General features: G+C 47.9%; 1 protein-coding gene across 1 annotated transcript in view; it reads left to right on the top strand.

Moving 5' to 3' along the window:
- The first annotated feature begins 1975 nt into the window (after nt 1-1975).
- The window catches only part of PLEKHG3 (pleckstrin homology and RhoGEF domain containing G3), a 343950-nt gene continuing 339925 nt past the window's right edge, over nt 1976-6000 (top strand). The window contains exon 1 of the mRNA XM_082242593.1: nt 1976-1995. The gene's annotated coding sequence lies outside the window, so the exon portion shown is untranslated. The remainder of the gene's footprint in view (nt 1996-6000) is intronic.

Raw genomic sequence — 6000 nt, 5'->3', positions numbered from 1 at the left:
TCAGCGTCCTCCTCCTCGGGTGTCCTCTCCTGCATTCAAAAGTCCCGCCTCTGGCCGGCGGCACCGCCTCTCAATGATGTCCCTACTACTCTGTGCATTATGAATGGACATACTAGGCGGGGGGCGGGGCGAGCGGCCGCTATAGAGAGAACTATTGTGATCCTTCACTGTCAGCTCCTCACGTCTATGTATGAATGAGAACTGAACTGAGCTGACACCGGGCGGGGGGGGCGGGCGGAGCGGCCGCTATTAGCTGTGACTATGTGAGAGTTTCTCTTCCTTGTCAGCGGAGATACGTGCCTGTCAGGGAAGTGAAACTCTCACATAGTCACAGCTAATAGCGGCCGCTCCGCCCGCCCCCCCGCCCGGTGTCAGCTCAGTTCAGTTCTCATTCATACATAGACGTGAGGAGCTGACAGTGAAGGATCACAATAGTTCTCTCTATAGCGGCCGCTCGCCCCGCCCCCCGCCTAGTATGTCCATTCATAATGCACAGAGTAGTAGGGACATTATTAAGAGGCGGACGGCCGGCCAGAGGCGGGACTTTTGAAACCTGCCCTGCGCTGCGCTGCGCCCTCCTCCTTCCCCACGGCGGCCATTTTTATTTTCGGCACTGTTAACCCATTATCGGCCGAAATGAGAGAGGCTCATTTTCGGCCGATAATTTCGGTGGCCGAAATTTCGGTGCATCCCTACCTGTAGGTAAGTTTAAGGGTTTAGGAGATTTGGATGCAGCCAGTGACATCACCGATGACCAAGGTCCCATATGCTGAAACGCGTCAACTGATCTTATCAGCAGTTGTGTTCTGTGGTTCCTAAATAAAGATTTTTTAAGCGCAACTACCGATGTGACAGTGACATCACCGGCGCATGCCTTCTAAGGGTCTGGCATACCGTGCCAGACCTTCAGAGCTCTGTGCCACAGCCGACTCCTGTTCACTGGCACAGGAGTGACATCATCATGGCTTCCTGCCACTCATACAGGAATCCAGCAGGAAGACCGGGGAAGATGGAAGCCCCATCAGAGGTGACAGCATGCCGCTGGAGGGCTTCGTTCTAAGGTAAGTATTTCATAATGTGCCTATATGCATATTATGCCATTGCCTATGTATGGGATTTTTTTTTTGCCAGCCGCGGTTTACTATCGCTTTAACCTGGTGTGTCAGAAGGGCCGAGGTTGGTCACGGAGTCGAGGAAAAAAAACAGAGAACCCAATCTACTAAATGGCTCCTGTGGAGGTAGTGCTACAGCTACTACAGAAATCCCCAAAATTGTCTTGGTCCTGTGCTGGTTGGCTGCCCCGCTACATTGTGAACACAGGGGGTCACTCGCTTAGCATGGGTGCCATTCATAGGTTGCTTTGTATTCTTCTCAATGAAAAGATAACAGGGGAGATCATGAAGTCACCGCCCCTCCTCGTCCAATCAGAATCAGAATGTCTTGCATTCATTGAGAAGAATACAAAGCGTTCTATGAATGGCAGCTATGCCAAGCGAGTGACCCCCTGTGTTCACTGTGCAGAAAGATGACTAAAGTGATTCTCCGCTTCCACAGGAACTCTACAGATATGGAATATGAAGCCAGACCAATGGAACTGTTCAATCCAATCCATAGCTGGAGTTCTAAGATATAAATCGGAACATTCTCTGATGTACAATTCATGAGGTGTCATGTGATCCCGGTGCACAGTTCACACACAGGGATGGACGGGCCACTCACACCCGCACTCCGTCCTATCTGGGAGATGCTCGCCCTGCTGGAATGTGCCGGTGGGCGGGGTTTTTTTTAAACGAGTTGATGGATGGCCAGGGGGCGTGGTTTCTCAGAGAAGACGGGAACTTTTTTGTACGTTTGAATAGGAGTGGGCGGGATCGGACACGGGGGCCCGCCCGTAGAGGGTGTGGTCACATGTGACAGGCAGTCTCTTGGAGTGGGTGCGGTGTGTGCAGAGAGAGCGGAGGATCAGAGAGGAGGATGGAGGACCGGAGGTGATCGGTGAGTAATCCGGTAATCCTGTCCGGGGATTGTGTGACAGGGGAGCCTGGTCCATGGATGGGGAGAGCTGTCTGTGACATTCCTACACATATCACACTGCTGTCATGTTCCTGAGGGATCGGGATAGAAGTGATGTATGGGGCTCCGTTCCTGCAATGTGTCTGTACTGTACTGGAGGGGTGCAAAGAGAACTGTGCTATTCATATTGTGTGAGGTGAGAGGATCTCTGATTATTACTATGTAATCCTTCTCTGATCTTCAATTACTAACTGGCAGGGCTCTTTTCATCAGAGAAGAGGTACAGGTACAACCCCCCCCCCCCCCAAATTGTCTCTTGTCTCCACCCCCTACCCACTCCCATCACTTGTCTCTGTCCTCTACCTACCTCAGTACCACCCAGCGACAAAAGATCCCCCTTAGTGACAATAGATCCACTAGTAACAATAGATCCTCCCCAGCAACAATAATACCCCCAGTGACAATAGATCCTCCTAGTGACAATAGATCCTCCCCAGCAACAATAGATACCCCTAGTGACAATAGATCCTCCTAGTGACAATAGATCCTCCCCAGCAACAATAGATACCCCTAGTGACAATAGATCCTCCCCAGCAACAATAGATACCCCTAGTGACAATAGATCCTCCCCAGCAACAATAGATACCCCTAGTGACAATAGATCCTCCTAGTGACAATAGATCCTCCCCAGCAACAATAGATACCCCTAGTGACAATAGATCCTCCCCAGCAACAATAGATACCCCTAGTGACAATAGATCCTCCCCAGCAACAATAGATACCCCTAGTGACAATAGATCCTCCTAGTGACAATAGATCCTCCCCAGCAACAATTGGTACCACCAGTGACAATATATCCCCCTAGTGACAATAGATCCTCCCCAGCAACAATTGGTACCACCAGTGACAATATATCCCCCTAGTGACAATAGATCTTCCCCAGCAACAATAGATCCCCCTAGTGAAAATAGATCCTCCACAGCAGCAATAGATACCCCCAGGGACAATAGATCCCCCTAGTGACAATAGATCATCCACAGCAACAGTAGATATCCCTAGTGACAATTGATCCCCCTAGTGACAATAGATTCTCCCCAGCAACAATAGATACCCACAGTTACAATTGATCACTCCCATAAACAAAATACCCCCAGCAACAATAGATTTTGCACCAGTAAGAATAGATCCCTGCCCAGCAAAAACAGACCCTGCTCTACCCCCCCCCCCCCCACAACAACAGATACTTCACAGAAACAATAGATTCTCCCCAACAAAAATAGAACCCCAATAGATCCTCATCAGCAACAAAAAATCCTCCCCATCAAAAATAGATCCTGTCCCAGTAACAATAAACACCCCCCTCAAGTAAAGATAGATCACCCCCAGCACACACTCTCCGAGAAAATATTTTCTTTAGCAGCCAGCATCAATAGACCCCCCAGCACCCCTTGCCACTGCACACATCAGTGCTGGAACTGCATTCCACCTCATTCTCACTGAAAAAAAGCCCTGGTACAGATGGGGAAAATAATTATTTAATCCCCTGCAGACTTTGCAAGTTTACCCATTTAAAAAAGTGTGTGAATGAGTCCCCGTTCACACTGGGGCGACCTGTGAGGCGACCTGGTCGCCTCACAGGTCGCCGTAGGTCGCCTTCCATAGGGAAGCTGCAGACCCGTTCTAATAGGAGCGACACAAGTCGCTCCGACTAAAAAAAAGGGTCCGGAGCTTCTTTGGGGCGACCCAGAGCGACCTGCATAGACTTCAATGTTATGAAGTCCGTGGCGGCCGCTCCGAGGTTGCGGCGCGCTGCTCGCACCGCGACCTCGGAGGTCGCCCTTGGAAGTCGGATCGCCCCAGTGTGAACGGGGCCTGAAGGGTCTATAATTGTTATCATATGTGTATTTTAAATGCTCCAAACAGAATATCAACCAAAATTCCAGAAAAAACACAAATGTTATAGATTGAGTTGCAGTTCAGTGAGTAAAATAAGTATTTGATCCTCTACCAACCAACAATAATTCTGGCTCCCACAGACTGGCTACAGTATGTGCTCATGTGGTACACCAGTGTTTCTACACCCTTTTTCAGTCAAGGCACCCTTTATAATTACAAACAATCAGGAGGCCCCTCCAAAATTATAGACAGTCTAAGGGCTCTTTCACACGGGCGCTCCGTATGCCGCAAATCATCCTATTTTTTTGCGGATGATTTACGGACATAATGTAAGTCAATGGCATTGCGGATGTCAGCGGAATACCATCCGCTGACATCCGATTTTCTTCCTTTCAGTTCTGTTCCGTTTTTTGGAACGGAACAGAACCCTATTTTTCCTCCGTTCAAAAAACGGAAAGGAAGGAAAATTGCTGACATCCGCAATCCCCATATACTTACATTATGTCCGTATATCATCCGCAAACGGATGGGATGATGGCTCCGTGAAAAAAAAAAAGTGCCAGAACGGATCGCAATGCGGTCCGCTCTGTGTGAAAGAGCCCTTAAGTTGCCCCATTCTAATAGTTTTAAATAATGCAGCCACGTCAATACACGTAGGACACCCAATGTTGGAGGTGATTTATTCTTTGAAGCAAATACACTTTTGCAAACCGGTAAAGACTAGTATTCCAATGTTTCTCTTCTTCCTCAGTTTTGAGACCTCAAAGCCAATGCAATGAGACCCCAAAGCTGATGGAGAGAGGCAAGGGAGGATCAAACAAGGATGATATGCAGGCCACTGACAGCCTACTTTTCAACTGATGATGCTATTGGTCGTTAGGAGGTTGGCAGCTAGAAGGTTGTAATGGTGTAAAGTGAAAAGTAAACTAAAAGGCAGGTTTAATCCAACCACTGGATTGTATACAATTTTGGGGCAATTTTATATTATGTGTATAAAAGACACCTGTCCACAGAATCTTTCTTCCATTCAAACCTCACTATCATGAGCAAGACCAAAGAGCTGTCAGAGGATGTCAGGGACAAGATTGTAGACCTGTACAAGGCTGGAATGGGCTATAAGACCATCAGCAAGAAGCTTTGTGAAAAGGAGACAACTGTTGGAGCGATTATTCACAAATGGCAGAAATACATAATAACCATCAATCGCTCTCTGTCTGGAGCTCCATGCAAGATTTTGCCTCGTGGGGTAAGGATAGTCATGAGAAAAGTGAGGGATCAGCCCAGAACTACACGGGAGGAACTTGTGAATGATCTCAAGGCAGTTGGGACCACAGTCACCAAACAAATAAACAAACAGGGAACACAATAGGCCACCATGGATTGAAATCCTGCAGCTCCCACAAGGTCCCCCTCCTCAAGAAGGCACATCTACAGGCCTGTCTGAAGTTTGCCAATGAACATCTAAATGACTGGGAGAAAGTGCCGTGGTTAGATGAGACCAAAATTTTAATGTTTGCCATTACCTGGACTCGCTGTGTTTAGAGAAAGAAAGATGCTGACTATGACCCTAAAAACACCATCCCTACAGTCAAGCACGGAGGTGGAAACATTATGCTTTGGGGCTGTTTCTCGGCTAAAGGTACAGGCTGACTTTGCAGCATTGGGGCCAATGGATGGGGCCATGTATTGTAAAGTCTTAGATGAGTACCATTTTCCCTAAACCAGAACACTGAAGATGGGTTGTGGATGGGTCTTCTAGCATGACAATGACCCAAAACATACTGCCAGGCCACAAAGGAGTGGTTCTAGAAGCACCTTAAAGTCATGGAGTGGCCTAGCCAGCCTCCAGACCTTAATCCTATAGAAAATGTATTAAAGGGAGCTGACACTTCAAGTTGCCAAGCAACAGCCAAGAAATCTTAAGGATTTAAAGAAGATCTGTATGAAGAGTGAAGCAAAATGTGTGCAAACCTGGTAACCAACTGCAAGAAACGTCTTACCTCTGTGCTTACCAAAAAGGGTTTCTCCACCAAGTAAGTCATGTTTTGCTTGGGGACCAAATACTTATTTTACTCGCTGAACTGCAACTCA

Source organism: Pelophylax lessonae, assembly GCF_965119305.1.
Source record: "Pelophylax lessonae genome assembly, chromosome: 13".
NCBI lineage: Eukaryota > Metazoa > Chordata > Amphibia > Anura > Ranidae > Pelophylax > Pelophylax lessonae.
This window is presented reverse-complemented; position numbering and strand designations above follow the sequence as displayed.